The sequence below is a fragment of the Ursus maritimus genome, unplaced genomic scaffold, assembly GCF_017311325.1.
Source record: "Ursus maritimus isolate PB19 unplaced genomic scaffold, ASM1731132v1 scaffold_2, whole genome shotgun sequence".
In the NCBI taxonomy this organism is placed as follows: Eukaryota; Metazoa; Chordata; class Mammalia; order Carnivora; family Ursidae; genus Ursus; species Ursus maritimus.
In genome coordinates, this window is record NW_024424452.1 from 42,558,130 (window position 1) to 42,574,345 (window position 16,216).

Consider the following 16,216-nt stretch of genomic DNA (forward strand, 5'->3'; position numbering starts at 1 on the left):
AAACTCTGCATTCACATCCTGCCAAGCCTACCTGCCTAGTTTCCTTGCCTGTCCCACATCCCCTTGCATCTTGTACTCCTTTTCTAAAGAGCACTTCCACCAACCTCCAGAGCCAGGAGGCAAAGGGGTGAAGGGCACTGCCTGCACTCACGCTCCTGTTTGAGTCTTGGCCTCAGCACTTATGGTGCAAACCGTGATCTTGTTCAAACGTTTACTTGACCTCCCTGCCTCTCTTTCCTCCTCCATAAAATGAGGTTCATCATAGTGCTGATCTCAAAGAGCTGTAAGAACCAAACAAAGCAATACTTGCCCGGTTCCCAGAGAGGTGTCCAGCAGGCTCAGGGGTCGGCAAGGCCATCTGCTTCGGCCACCTCTTGGCCTCTGCACCTGGCACTGACTCTGTCCGCAGCCCTGCGTCTCTCCCCTCCCGCTTCTCTGCGTGCTCAGCTCCTACTTTACCGTCACAGCTATTTTCCTGGGACCCTGACCTGCACCTCCAGGCCAAACATGCATAACCCCATCAGAGTATTTGGTGCTCAAAGTGCCCCCACCCCGATTGTGACTTGAGAGCAGCAACTGTCTTTGCCGTAGCTTCCCTGAACACTAGCATATAAATATCGCTCATATATTTTTGTTGGATGAACAGAATGTGATGCTCGGGGTAAGCTCAGTTTTCGTTATCCCAGAAACTTGGCTCTTCAGACAAAATTGCTGTCCCCATTTTAAAGGCAAGAACAGTTCAGGGCAGGAGATCTGGGAGGGTCTTACGTCTGGAACTGCCTCTTGGGAGCAATATCCAATTTTAGCCTTGGGCTCTGAAGGCCAAGCAGCATTTTTCCGTGGGCCTGTGGAAGAACCTGTCCTTTCTGCTCTATCGTGGGGGCGTAGAGAGGGAGAGAGGCTGTAGCTCCCGAGAACTCTACCTGGTATCTGAGCGTAGGCATACGCGCTCCAGGGAAGCTGTTCACCCATCATCCTGTCCTCACTGGTGTGAAGGGCCCCAGCCAGACATGCAGTAAAGCTCCCTCACCCCTTCCAGGTCAGTTAACAGTGGCTAGTTGAACAAACGAAGGAATGTCACACCCAGAGGCTGGAGCATAGCGATAGGAGACGCTGTAGCTTTCTTTCCATTGCAGTCACATAGTGGGAAGGAGGTTCTCTGGTGTAGAAGGTTCTGTGAGTTTCCTGCAAGTCATACGGACAGTGTGAGATCAGCAGGGCTTGAGCCATCTTGCCAGTTCTCCTCCCAAGAAAAACAGTAGCGGGGGGAGCCTTGTTATATCACCAAAGGCAGGACCTGAGGGCTTGTGGGAAGCAGTTAAGCTGGAGCACATTCCCCATCTGGGATTGTGCAATGGGGAGAGCTTCCAGGAAACTAGCCCATGTGCCCATAAGAGCTGGCATTTGGGCACCTTCCAAATGGAAGTTATCCAGGACCAGTCAGCCTTACCCTGGGAGGCAGAGAACCAACAGATGATTATAATTACATGCCCAGTCAGGTGAAGGAACTCCTTGCCCTTCCTCTCCAACGCATCCTCCAGCTCCCAAGGCAACAAGTCATTTCAATTAGTGAGAGTTCTACTAAAGGACAGAATGCACCAGTTCCCCAAACCAAGTGCCACAGCAGAAGCCTGGCTGGCGCTGCGGGAAGGGAGTGTAAGACCTCATATGAGACTGAAGTTTTAAAGCAGATTCACTAGACTGGACTTCTGATAACCAAGGGAGCAGAAAGCTACAGAATCTGTCAGAGGCAGACAAGAAGCACTGAGTGTGGTGGAAGGCTCTGGAAGAAACCACGTCAGGATAGTGTTCAGCAGAGCTCAGGATGCTTATTAAATTGCTTCTTTATGAAAGAAGCCCTTGGGGTAAGAGGTAGCCTGATGCGTTAAAGGGACTGCGGTATTTGCAGAGGATTGGAACACAGAGTGGGAGAGCTCTGCTGGAGGAGGCGGCCGGGCCATGGACGCCTTGTTAAGGCGTGTGTACTTTATTCTGGGGTCACGGGAGCCATGGCATGGTTTTAATGATCATATTTGCATTTTAGAGGGATCATAGGGCTGGGGTGGGGACCGACACAGGGAAATCACTTAGGCAAGCGATGATGATGATCTGTGAATGGTGGTAGGGATGGGAAAAGTGGTCAGCTGGGAAAGTACATATGCAGAGAATTATCAGGAATTGCAGGTGGAGGAAAGGCCCAACGAAGCTGTCTTCTCTTTTCTTGCTGCTCCTTCCAGAGGCCCCAGAAATGCTGGATCCGACGCTGACCTGCTCGCTTCGGGGCTCCAGGCGGCAGGCCTGGGTCCACAGCCCCCGCAGCGCGAGAAGGCAGGCTGCGCCTCGAGTCCCCCCGGCTTCACAGACCACCCGCCCAGGGCCAGGCTTTAGGTGACCAGCAACCCCACGGCTGGTCTGTTACGCAGTGCAGACTGCAACCCCTGCTTCAGGGCTTTTTAAAAATAACATTTCATTGCTGCATCCTGAAGTGAAACACGAGGAAAAAAAGAATTTAAAAAAAAGGAAAGAAAGCATTACCCAAAATACAATCTCTAGCTCAGGAAACAGAACGATCAAATCTTTTTCAACCTACGCCCAAGGGAAGATAAGGCAGTGCGCATGTGCCTGGGGTCCGAGGCCCGCCCAGAGAAAGGTGGAAAGTGCGCATGTGCCTCGAGTCCGAAGCCCGCCCAGAGAAAGGTAGAAAGTGCGCATGTGCCTCGGGTCCGAGGCCCTCCCCCAGAGGTGGGGAATGGAGCATGTGCTCCGATTACAAGGACCGCCCCAGAAGAGGTGGCGCAGTGCGCAAGTGCCGCAAGTCCGAGGCCCGCCCCCAAAAGGTGGGGAAGTGCGCATGTGCCACAGTTCCAAGGCCTGCCCCGGAAGAGGCGGGGACGGAGTGTGAAAGGAGTGGCGTGGCACAAGCTATCCGCCCAAGCAGCCCACGCTCCATTAGTGGAACCCAAGCCGCCGAAGATCTCGTCCTTGGACCTATGACCTATGCCTTTGGTTTCGTGTCCAGTACCACAGTTTTGGAATCCCCCGGGGGGGGGGGGGGGGTGGAAACTGAACGAGTCACGTGACAGAAAGAGCCCTCTCTTCTGAGGGCTTTTCCGGGGCAGAGGAGATTGGCGAAGCCCGTTCGCTGACGGGGGCGGAAGAGGCTGGGTCGCTCTTCCTGCGCGTGGGGCATATTGGGTGTTGTAGTTCGAGGGACGACGGTCGGCTTTTGGAGCCGGATCTTTGAAGTCGGTGGGGCCACCGTGGGGCAGATCAGAAGTTTGCGCAGGAGAGCGTGGCGTGGAGTAACTGCGTGGCTGTGGCGTCGTCCCGCTGTTTCTCTTTAGGTAGCGTGGTGTTTCTTGTTTCCCTGCAAGGGCCTCCGCTTCGTCCCACCCCGCAGACTTCTCTCTGCAGAAGCCCTTGTCACCTGCACACCCCTGTATTCTTCCAGGATGGCTCCGACCAGCCTCGGGTCCTCTTTCTTGGGTGTCCTTCTCGCGCCCAGCCCTCGAGGTCCTCCCCGTCCTCTCTCGCGAGTACCTTCTCTTGTGGGCAGAGCCCGTCTCACCGCCCCCGGCCCGGGAGTCGTGTCAGGGGCCGCAGGACGAGGGTCCCGCGGCAGCTGTGCGTGGGCGCGGGCAGGTCTGAGCCTCCCATTCCAACAGCCTTGCCGCTGGCTGCTGCTTCTCTTCCGGCCATTTTCTGGCTCCATCTCTATGAAGCCCCTTTGCTTCTTGAGTCCGATGGGCTCACCTTCGCTCCTGTCACTGTGTTCTGGCTCCCACAGCTTGGTAATGCTACAGAGGATCCAAACCTGGCTTGACTTAGAGGACAGAGATGGGGCGATGAAAGAAATGTGAGAGAAAGGAAGAGGAAACCACTGGATTAGGCTTGATAGACATCAAGGAGATGTGGTGAGAGAGGAACGACAAAACAAACCTCTGGTACCTTCGCCATCTGTCGCCCTGGCTGTGAGCGGGCTCTGTGCACTCGGTGCTGGGGAGCGCGGGCTCCAAACCAGCTAGGTTGGCCGGGGACACACACACATCCGGGAGAGCAGTAGTGCAGCATGGCCTCAGTGTCTCTTTGACCTTCCCGTGTGTACCTCTGCTCATCCCCCAGTGTTTTGCCTCTTCACATCGCCCTCTGTTCCATGGCCTTCTTCCTACTCCCAAGCTGCCTTCCCTCCTTGTTCTGACCTGAGCTGTTTCTTTTGTATCTTGTGGTTTTGTCACTTTGACACCAGAAAGTGTTGCCGGGACAGTCGTGTTCATAGGGGCTTTAGTAACACAGAAGGCACCGTGCCTGGCCTCATTCTTGTGTGAGGAATGCCTATGAACCTCCCCTTTCCAGGGCTGTGCATGCCCGGAGCATTGAAGCACTTCGTTTGTACTGGAATCCCTTGCAGATCGGGCCTGCTTGGTGCTCCGGAATCATGGGATGCCATGTAGCCCAAAATGGACTGCTGCTTATTTAGTGATGGGAGGAATCTGAGGCTTGAGAAGTTAATCTTATGGAAACAGTGGTCTGGTGGGACCCATTACTGTGTGATGAAAAGTAGGACCCTGCATGAATGGGAAAGATATGCCTTAGCCTTTTTTTTTTTAAGCATGCCTTAGTGGATTGACTAAGCTGGGACAGAAGAATTGCCTTTTAGAAAGATTTTTTTTGAACTGCTGAGAAATCTTTTTTTTTTTTCCCCAGTCTATTCTAAATTGTCTTATTGCAGGCAGTGTGTTGGGGGGGGGCAGGGGTGGATTCCCAAAGAATAAATAATCTTATAACTCTAATTCTTCAGGTTAAGAATGGTTTGCAATACCTGCGGGCAGTAGATTTACCTCCACGGTGGTCTGTGACTAACACTCGCTTCATTTGCATTCCTTGCTCTCACCCCAGAGAAGTGAAACTTCATCTTTGATGTGCTTAAAGTAATTCCTCTCCAAGACCCTACAGGATTTGGTCCCCACTTACCACTCACATCTCAGCTCCTGCTGTCTTCGTATGGTCACTCTGCTCTGGCTACCCTGATTTTATCGCTGTTTTTGTGAACACGACAAGCACACCCTCCCTGGAATACTCTTTTGTTCAGGTGACCTTGTTCAGGGCTTTACTCCTATTCATCTCATCAGAGAGGTCTTCTCTAACAGCCTTACTTCAAATGGCGCCCTTATCACTCAATCCCCGTGTCTTGACTTCCCTCTAGTATTTTCACTGCTTGAAAAAATCTGGTTATGTGCTTACTGTTTCCGACTAGGAAGTAAACATGAGAGTGTGGTCCGAATCGGCTTGCCTTCCTGCAGCGTTGCTGCTTTTTCACAGCTGAGCCGGAGGAGCCGGTCTTCCAAGAAGCTTTAACAGCTAGCCCTCCTCTCCTGCCCACGCAGACGGTTTCCTCCCCTGTGTCCACTCCTTCTATCAAAACAAAACACACGACCATGCTTTTTAACCTCTCTTACCTGTTAGATCGTAGCTCTTTTGAAGGTGGCCCCACGAAGGGCTGTCTTCATGGTATTTCAGGGCACAGGCCTCGGAGGCCGTCAGGCCCAGGGCTGAATTCCAGCTCGGCCGCTTGTTGGCCGCGGGTCACCTGACTCAGCCTGTCTCCTCTGCAGTGAAAGCCTGAATTTTACTCATCTTCTATCCTCAGCCTCTGGCTCCATGTTCGGTGCCCTCGGCTTGATTTTCCCTGTAGATGTTTCCATGTTCTCTGCGCTTCTGCTGTTCACACAGGTCCTAACAGGCTGATGCGAGGGAGCGATGGGGAGCCTGTCTGTGTCAGGGAGAGAATGAAGGTGTGAGCAGTGCGTGTCCCAAGCTCAGCCTTGCTCCCATCGATCGTTAAACGTGCCCAGTGTGTGTCTAATGAGGGTCAGGTGCGACAGTGGGAAGGAAGAGTCTGTTAGGTGGAGCAAAATCAGATGGTAGAAGATTAGACTTCCAGGTATTTGTACTTGCTTTCGTACATTTCCAGCGTGAAACGCGCAAGAGCAACCAAATTTGAGTGTAATTTATCACATTGCCGCCTTAACCCCAAGGTGGTTTTATTTTGATTCATAGTATGTACACTTTAACTCGGTCATTACTTTTGTCTTAAACGAAACCATGGAACCAAGAAATTTCAGAAGTTCCAAAGGTGTCATTTGATGGACACTCTGTCAGATCTACTTCAGAGAATGGGTTAATCGTATCTCACACCGAAGTCTCATTTCAGCCTCACTTTCGGAAAACGCTGGGTTCTATTTCTTTTTAAAGATTTTTATTTATGTATGTATTTTAGAGGCGAGAGCGTGAGCACACGAGGAGGGGGAGGGGCAGGGAAAGAATCTCAAGCAGATCCCCCCTGAGCCCCATGCGGGGCTCCATCCCACCACTGTGAGAGATCATGACCTGAGCTAAAACCAGGAGTCGGGCTGTTAATGGACTGAACCGCCCAGGCACCCCTTTTCCTGCCTTCTTTTAGGAAGAGGGCAATCCGACAGAACCATCAAAGAAGATACTGAAGAGAGAAAATACATTCCTGGGCCATTGAGCGGGATGATTCCACCTGCTTGGCGGATGCCCGCTGTTTTACGGGGAAGCCGCGGACTCCAGGCGGCAGTTCCGTGTGAGCTGGGGAAGCTGGTTGGCCACGGCATCAGCTCCCCACGTCGCCTTTCCGCTGTTTTCCATTCAGCCTCCGTGCGTGGCCCCGTCGTCCCGTCACTCCAGGGCTGAGCTGTGCCGCCCGCGTTCGCATGGCTGCGTGCCTCACATGGGTGCTCACCGTGTCAACGGTGTCACGGCCTCCACTTGTCTTGACTGCCGGCCCTTTCCCACCTCCTCTGATAGGCAGCTTTGCCCTCTTGTCTCGGCCACAAATGAACGTAAATAAGACATTAGCCGAGGGGAAAGGACATTTGTCCATGATGCCTTTCACCTTCACATCACCTTGACCCTGGTCTTCTTTACCCTCGGAAGCCTGGCCTGAGTGTGCAGTCCCGCGGGCCTCTCCTCGGCCTTGTTTGTCCTCCTGCGGCACTTACGCTGCATGATATCTGCAGGTTTGGGTGTATGTTCACCTCTCTAAATGTAGGCTCCGGGAGGACGTGGACCGTGTCCTCGTCCCCACTGCTGCTGGCGTTTAGCCAGTGCTCAGTAAATCCTTGTTGAAGGAATAGCCGAGGGAGTGTGAAGCCCACCTCTGCTAAGTCCTGCTAAGCCTTTCTGCTTCCTTTTCCACGTTGTTTTTCCATAGCTCTGAGCATCCCTCGACCCCATTGTTGTCACCTGTCAGTGGTTGTACACGTCACCTGGTCAAAGCCGGCCTGCCCGTCCCTGGCTGCCTGGGAGCGTGCTGGACGCGGACGATTGTGTCTAGTATCAGGATCTGTGAGAAGTGACTGTGTTGTTTTCTTCCAGTCTTAGTTTCCTTTTATTAAAGTAAATTTAGGACTCTATAGCTCTCTAGTCAGTATGACTTGAAGATCGAATTTCCCTGATAGAATTTCCTGGTTAGAATCGTTTCTTGTTTGTTGCGTTGAAATGCAACCAACTTTTCTGGGAATGATCAGCATTGAGTCATGGCCTTGAGAAGAAGAAGAAGTTTGAAGGGAGGCCCGTATCTCCAGGGAAATTTGGGAGCTGTGTTCGCATGTGACCCTATTTAATGTTGGCAAGTCATGAGGCTTCCCGCACATTCTGACACTGGAGTTCGAAGTCCCCATTCAGGAGGCTCTGGAAAGACCCTTCATTGTGCTCTCTGCTCATTTTCTGTCCTTCTGGCTGTATTGACTCTGGTATGTCTCCCCTGACAGATGTGGGCGGTCCGGAGACTGTCCCTCATCCACCTGCCTGATTCCTGGCGAAACCGTGATCTCTGCCATGGCCTCTATTGTTGGCAGTCTTTCTTTCTGCCTCTCACACGTGTGTCTGAAAGGCTGAGCCGGGGTGGCTCAGTTGGTGAAGCGTCTGCCTCGGGTCGTGGTCCCAGTGGGATTAAGCCCTGGGTCCAGCTCTGTGCTTGGTGGGGAGCCTGCTTCTCCCTCTCCCACTGTCCCTCTCCCCACTCGTGCTCTCTCTAGCTCCTTCTCATCTGCTCTCTCTCTCAAGTAAATGGATAAAATCTTTAAAAAAAATAATAAAAGACTGCTCGGGGATTCAGGAACTGGGATTTAGATTCTTTATCACGAAACAGTTCTCCTCGATGCATTTCATTTTCACTTGAAAAGTGAAAGGATCAGATTAGCTGGATGCCGAAATCTCCCCAGCTCTCTGTGTCAGTGGGAGTCCGGCCGCTGCTGTCCTCATGCCGGGACTTCCCTGGGGCTGCACACCATATCTTCCCAGCTGTTTGCAAACCCTACTGGAGAACCAAGCTGCTGGGAAAAGCAACTGTGTAGTGGAAGGAGAAGCAGGAAGGGGAAGAACAGTTTACTTGAAAGGAGAGGTGGCACTTCTTGAGCTTTATTGAAAGAGGTCTTACAGAGTCTAACCTAAATTTTTCCTGTTGCAAATGGGTTCATTTAGCCTCTCTTCCTTCAGGCCCGAGGGTTCTTTCTAGGCCTTCTGAAATTTTTCCCTGGGCCACGTGTGCATTTGAAACATGCAGAAGAGCCCGAGAAGGCTCCAGAATGTGATTAGGATTGTCAGGAGCCAGCCTCGACAGGGGAGGGGCAGGTGTGTGTGTGGAGAAAGCCGTGGGTCAGGGGAGTGACCGTCCTAAGCTAGGCTTTCCTCGTTTTCCTGATCACAGTGATCATTAGGAAGGAATGTTAGGACGGCGCTGAGGGAAGCTGCGGGAGAGGTCCCGGGACCTCGGAGGCCCACTTCACCTGGTCCTGAACCGGGGAGCGATCCTGGATTCTGCGGGGTTCCCTCTTCGGAGGGTGGCGCTGACCCTCTCACATGAGTCACAGTTGACCACAAGGAAACAAGCAGCATGTCCCGAGTCTCCCTGCTCTAAGTGATAGAGCAGATGAGAGAACCAGCGTCTTTCTCACCGTTCCTCTTTCCCGGAGGCGCTCATGGTGTGGGTGTGGTGGGGGGCGGGGAGGGATTGGCATTTCTGGTACATCCCCCGGATGCCTTACCCGTGGGACGCTGTTGGGAAGGGCTGTTGGGTTGCGGATGTGGACGTGGCCGTGGAGGCTGGCTGGGGATGGCTTGTGCTGCTGTCTCCTGCCTCCCTGCCTGACACACTGGCCCTTGGCGACCCAGGCACACCGGGTGCTGATACACTCACAAGCAGCTTGACTGCAGGGAGACACCTGGGCAAGGGAGGCGCATTTGGGGCAGAGTAGGAAACCACGTTGGTCCTTGGGTGTCTTTGGGGACTCTGCTGCTTTTCCTCCAATGCCCCATGTCTTTGGTCTGGTCGTGTATATGTCTGGGGTGGGGTGGCTGGTGCTTCAAGACAAAGGGTCACATGTTCTGGGCTCTGTGATGGCATCTGGTCCTGCTGCGGGCAGACCTACCCAGGAAATCCTCCTGTCTGTTGCTTATCTGTTGCCATCTCAAAGCTTCTGGGCCACGTCCTTCTCTCCCATCGGGAGGCTCTGCAGATGGGCCCCCTGAAGATGCTTCCAGAGAATCAGCCAGCAGCTTGTTGGATTATGTTCTTGGGGTCAGCAGAACTCACAGGAAACCCACTCTTCCCTTCTCTTCACAGGCACAGGAAAGACCTTGCTTCCTGTGCTTTATCAGGTTTGGCTGTTTGATTATAAATAGAAGTTCTCCTCCCTCCCTTTGATTGTGCAAACAACATATGTGTATTGTACGCATTTCAGAAAACTCATAAAGCTGGAACAAAAGTCCCCTGTTTATATCTTTATTCAGAGAAAACCCTGGGAACATTTTAGAGATTTCCCTTCCGGTAGCTTTATCTGCACATGTATAAAAACTTAAAATACACAACTATTTTTAAGGTATTTTTAATTATTAATGAGAAAGTTAAAACTACGGCAGAGGAACAGTGTCTGTCATAGTCAGCAAATAGGTGGCATCTTTTGTGAGTGTTTTCCCCGGATTCTTAGAGAACAGCACATGGAGCAGAGGACAGACTGGGGCTGCCGGGAACCGTGGGCCACGCTGGACTCTGGGGAGCCCAGGCATGGGGAGCATTGGTGGCAGCCCGCAGCGCTGTCGCCCGCGGCGTGACTTTCTGGAACCGGCGCTGCGTGGCAGAGGGCAGGGCCAGAGTGCCTGCATGTCAGATGCAGGATGGGAACCACACACAGGGAAGTGAGTGAGACCTCAGGGTGTCAGGCCTGGGGGTGAGCGCGGCTGTGCACGGCAGGATTCGTCCCGACGGCCCAGGTTAGAACGGATCTAGAACAGCCTTGTCTGATAAAAACAGAATAGAAGCCACACATGTACATGAAAAGTGCCTGGTAGTCATGTTTAAAAAGGTCCAAAACAAAAACCAAGTATGATTCATTGTAATATATTCAGCCCCATACACCCCAAATTTATGGACGTTTTAGCACGTAATCAGTATTTTTTAAATTACTTTAAAATTTTTAAAATTTAAATTTTAAATTAAATTAAATTTAAAAAGATGTGGTATCTTACATCATATGTGGAAGATTTTGCAAACTGGCATGGAGTTTGCACTTAGGACCGTTAACCTGGGGCAGGTCCCCGTGCTCTCCCGCGTCCTGGTTTTCTCATCTGTGAATCTGGGTAACGGCCTTATCGGGCTGTTGGAGAACCAAGAGAGAAAAATGAGCACCCAAGCTTTGTGGGGCCCGGACAAGCAACCGCTCGGCAGACCCCAGCGGCGAAGGCCTCACAGTCCGAAGGCAGGCTCATTTCCCTAAGCGCCTTGCCCTCGCAGGTTTGAACTTCGGTTGACCTGTCGTTCCCCACGATGGGTCTGGGCTGTGAGTGGAACAGAAACTACCAAGGGTCAGGCCGAGCTCTGCCAGAGCAGTCACAGTGTCAACCCCCTCCTGTTTACATAACTTCCATTTTCGGGGGGCAGAGCTCGCAGCCCCTGGAATACTGCGGGCACGCTGCCATCTGGGATGAGGGCGGGAGCAGAAGGGAGGCAGGAGACAGAGTGGGGAGAAGAGGGAGGAGAAAGTAGGAAAGGGGAGGAAACGGGGATGCAGGGTGGTTAGGAGGGAGGGGAGGGGGAAGGTGGGGCGGGGGGACAAGAAGAATGAAAGATCCCCAAGATCCGAGACCCACAAGATGCCTTTAGACAAGAGCCCTGGCAAGTGTAGCTGTGTGTTTGTTACAAAATGTTTACTCTTCAAGGCATTTGATTTATAAATTGTGAGTCATGGAGTTTCAGACACAGTTCCTCTTCTGAAAGAGTTGCAGGCTGAGAAAGCAACCCTTACATGTTTCCTCCATCTTTTGGTTAACCTGTGAACTTTGTTCCATTTCACTGGTGGTTAATATGCTTAGGTTTCCAGGCTGTTTGAGCCACAGACCATGAAAGGAGAGGCCACAAGATTAGAATTTATCACGAAACCAAAGAATCGTAGCATCATTAGACCTCGCTCCATACAGAAATTTCCTGACCAGCATGTTCAGCAGATGGTCATTCAGGTCTAGTGTGGGCCCCCCATGGGCAGAGCTCCCCCCCACACACACAATCAGACCACCTTTTACTGAATAACTCCAGAGACTATAAGATTGTCTCACAATTTTATTGTCACACAATCTCTTGTCTGGAGCTACATTCTGTCTTCTGGTCACTCTCACACGTAGGGCCCGATGCCACCTGCCAAGGCAACTGGGAAGTGAATGAATGCCCGTTGCTGAAGGTCGGACCTTCCGGCCCCGGCTAGTCTGGCTAGTGCCGTAAATTGTTCTTCATTCCGATGATCGCAGACCCTTCCCCTTTCGAATGACTCCTTCGGGGCAGGACATCATTGTAAATGCTCTTCTCCAATCCAGCTGCTTTGAACAATATCAGGGACCGTAGTGGACAATTTCCAAAACACAGCAAGGTAACAGGGACTGCCCTCCCATCCCAACATATAGTTTAAAGACTTACAAGTTTAACCTAAAGATGATGACATAGTCAAGCTTAAACCTGCCTCTAAGAAAGAGAAGCACCGAATCCATAGTAGTAAGCGTGACAGTGGTAGCTCATGGGGGTCTAGGTCCTGCTTACACCTGGGTGCTGGGGGCTGGCTTTGCAGGGTCCCGTGCAAGGACAGGAGACTTGGCCATGGGATCATGGGAGGTAGAACTCGCAAGAGAGTTCCCCTTCATAAAGCCGGGTCCTCTAACAGGTGTAAAGTCTGTGACAAAAGGCCAAGAAAACCCTGCTACAGGCCCTAGGAAGTGATGAGGAGGAAGCTTGCTAGGGCTTCGGGTAAAATGAAAAAAAGAAAAAAGTACACACACACACACACACACACACACTGGAGAAATTACCCCCAGGCCAGTGATAAGCCCTGGTTTGAGGCCTCGATCTTTGTTCCCCATCTAGAGTGTGAACTACACACTGAGGAATCACATAAGAACTGGTCCAGGGCCATGGACATTCCTAGGAACTTGCCAGAAGCAAATGCAAAACGGTTCTCCACAAATCTCCCCCATGGTCGGGGTCAGATGGGACTGTCGCAGGGAAACAGTGATAAAACATCAATGAAACTTTGTACGAAGAGGACATAAGACAAGTCCATGTTACTTAGCAGACACAATAAGAAAATTCACATCCCAAGAATTGCAGATAGCGAAATAAGGTAGAAGAGATCATAGAACAAGTATGTCAAAATGTTAAATGAGCTAAAAAAAAAAGGGGGGGGAGAGAAACCCTCATGAAAAGAAGAACAGTATGATAAAAACAGGAGCGTTTTCTAAAAAAAAGCAAATAAATCTTTAAGGATTTTTGCAACTAGTCTCCAGTATTAACAAGTCCATGGAAAAGTTAATAGTGAAACAGAGATAGTTGAGTTAGTGAAGTAGAAGGTGGCCCCCCAAAAAGTACCACAAAGTGCGTGAAGAGAGAGAAGAGGAAGGAAAGAATAGCGAGGAGCTGAAGAGATGTAGGGGAGAGTAAGCAACCCCAGCGCGTATCTACTGAAAGTCCAGCACAGCTCGCGAAGATCCTGGAGAAGCACCCCTGGAAGAGATAATAAATGAGAGCAGTAAAAACTAGAGAAATCCCCGAAAGCACCAGCGCCCCCAAGCTGACGGCCCCAAACCGTCTGCAGTGTGGGGTCCCTGCAGACACTGCTGCTGTGAACGTGTGCGTCGGCGTGCACGGGAGTGCACGCACGCAGGGTTGGGGGGCCCGCGAGGTCGCCGTCCACCGTGCCTTTGCAGACCCAGTGTGGGGATCTTCGAACCTAAGTTGTGGGTTCCGTGACCCTGCTGTAGGACCGCAGCATACGGGGCCCAGCTGTTTGGGGACCTGGAGAGCGTGCGAGGAGCGTATGTGTGCAGTGCCCGCACCTGCCCCGCTCCCGCGTCTCCGTGGTGCTGGTCGTTGCGGTGTTACCTTGCTGAACGCTGAGCAGTGGCATCACGCAAGTCTGTGCTAACTTCCCCTCCCACTCTCCCTGACCACATTCTCTGCCTCTGTGTCTCTTAGGCTCACATCCGTGCTCACGTTCCTGTATTAGGTTTGACTCTCCCAGGAGAGCAGGATTCCCGAGTATCTTCAGGGCTGAAGCTCCCGCTCTCCCTCACCCTAACCTACTTTCCCGGACTTCGTCCTCCACCATACGTCCCCAGCACATTCAGGGGCTCCCTGGGGGGTAATACGAGGGAAGGTGCAAAGTACAGTTCAAAGAACATGATATTTGGGAAGAAGACACCTGCATTATGGTCCTAGAGTTAATATTTACGAGCCAGTGAAACTTAGTGAAAATCTCTGTACATAAATTGTTTTGCCCAGCAATAAAATGTGAATTAATACCACCTATCTTCATTCTTTTGAAAAATATTTGAGTGCCTAAACTGTCCCAGGGATGATTCTAGATGCTGAAGACAGCAGGGAACAAAACTAGTAAGACACCTTTTGGGGTCTTTACCAGGATTAAATAAGACACTGCTACAAAGGGCTTGGAATGCTTGCAGACTTAGAAAATGTGCTTAGCAATATTTTTGCTTCATAAATATGGATTGAGTACCTACAATGTTACAGTCAGTATTGTAGTCCCTGAGGATATAGTATTGAGTAACACCAGGGGCAAGAGGTGAGAAAATAAGCAAGCAAAATAAATGAGTCCTTTAATTTCGGAAAGCCATATGCTTTGCACGATTCATGAAAAATCAGTAAATGCAAACAAAAGTACCCTGGAGATCAATGGGGAAGTTTTATTTCAGAAACTTAAACCAAGCCAGCCACTTGGACAGTAATGCCAGGTGTGGAGAGACAGCTAAGGAAAGCAGCACACAGTGATGGAGCCCAGGGGGCGCAGAAAGCCCTGCCCTAAGCCTGCCGTGTTACCAGCGGTCAGCAGGGCCATCTCTTCCGCTCGCTGGCAACGCGGTTCTGGTACAGTCCGCAGATCCTGGGCTTCTGATAATGACTGCAGACCTAGTCTTCTTCGTGGCTGTTAGCCAAATCATCTGTAATTCTTTGATTCTACTCCAACCTTACTCCCGTCTTAGATATTTCTACTCCCTTTCTCTAGCTGTGATGACCTCGGGTTGCAGACCCACGAGGTTGTCTTCTCACTTCACCACCTTCCAGCAGGAGATGCACCCTCAGAAGGCAGCCCTGAGGGAAAGAAGTTCTGGACCGGGAGTTAGCAGACTACAACTGGAGTGCTGGCCCATGTCCACTTTGGTCAGTCTGCTTACTGACCCATGAGAGGTAATGATCCTTATCTCTAGCAGTTGTGATGGGGGGTAAGCAAAATGGCCTATGTGAAAGCTCTTTGGGAACGCAGAATGTTCTAGAAGTGAGGGCAGGATTGATCTAAGGGCACAGATGGCAGCCAGCTCCTGGCCCCGGGGGAGCGCTGTGGCCTCTTCTCCTGATGAGACCTGGGTCCTGCTTTTGTGACGCCAGCATGTGGGACGTAGCCTTCCTCCCAGGGGTCCTTCTGTGACTCAGGAAGGAAGCGGCTCAAGTTGTCATGGCTAAAAGTATCTGACTCAACTGACCTTTGGAAAATTCGTTGCTGCGTCTCCTCTGTAACCCCAGCATGTGAAGATTATACCTCTTGGCTTTTGTTTCTGATTAGAAAACAATAAACAACAACAACAACAAACCCGATCGTGCCTTAGTCTGAAAGAATGTTAGCATTAGAAAATTTCAAGATGCAGATAAACTCAACAGAATTGTTCAGGTTTTACGGGCAGCTGGACATTTGGAGAATGCCAGTTGAGGCACTGTGCTGTGATTTGTAAACTGTTCTTTTTACTTCTGTCCCCCAGCCCCCTCCTATCCGGGCCTCCAGCAATTTCATATCTTAATCACCAACCCCTTACTTGTAGCAAAAATAATCTTTCTCTGTGATCTCAAACTGCTTTGGGGCCACACTGAGCACAGCGAGGAGGACCAGACAGAGCCTCCTCTCTAGGACTCTCCCTGCACCCTGGCGGCTCCACAGGGACTGGAAGGGCTGGCAGCGAGACAGAGCTTGCCTGCCACTGTATACCAACTGATGTGTGCAGGAGGGTGGGGTGGGGGGGGGTGACAAAGCTGGCAGCATGGGAGGGTCCCATTAGGGCTGACCTGTCTGCCTTTGCTCATACAGGGAGATCCGGGAAGACCTCCTGAGAAAGTGACCGTTGACCCGAGATCTGAGTAGAAACAACTAGGCATCAGAAGCGGGTGAGGGGAGGAGACGGCCTAGAGCTTTCCAAGCAGAGGGAACTTTGTGCAAAGATGTCGGGCAGGAAGAAGCTTTGCATGTTGGAGGAACTGAAAGCCTGGTGGCTAGGCTAAGGCACAGAGCAAGGGAGACTAGGGTGGGAGGGAGACAGCAGGGGGACCAAGGTCAGGTCAGGCCAGGCCTCATCCCAGGGGCCGTCAACCTCTGTGGGTCTACCCTAAGAAACTTATTTCAGAAGATGCGGCAGCAGATTGGGGCGGCAGGAGGTGGAAATGCAGAGAAGGGGGACACACCCAAGGATGTTTCCAAAGAGGTAGCCTAGAGGAGTGCCCAGGATTTGGATAAAAGGAGTGCGGGGAAGGGAGGTGGCAGGGTGCCATCCAAGTTCTGACCTGTCAAAGTGGGGCGTCCGACGTTCTGACCCCTACTGTCTGGATGCTCATGGTCAGTGTGAGCCGTGGGGGCCGTGCTGTCCGGGTGCACAC

General features: G+C 51.6%; 1 protein-coding gene across 7 annotated transcripts in view; it reads left to right on the forward strand.

Moving 5' to 3' along the window:
• The first annotated feature begins 2,013 nt into the window (after positions 1–2,013).
• The window catches only part of CD1D (CD1d molecule), a 19,418-nt gene continuing 5,215 nt past the window's right edge, over positions 2,014–16,216 (forward strand). For 4 of the 7 annotated variants that reach the window (XR_005836248.1, XR_005836247.1, XR_005836249.1 and 1 more), the window contains exon 1: positions 13,935–14,764. The gene's annotated coding sequence lies outside the window, so the exon portion shown is untranslated. Of the gene's footprint in view, positions 3,345–13,934; positions 14,765–16,216 lie in introns of those variants that run through there. The other 3 variants (XM_040635873.1, XM_040635874.1, XM_040635875.1) reach the window with 3 other exon arrangements.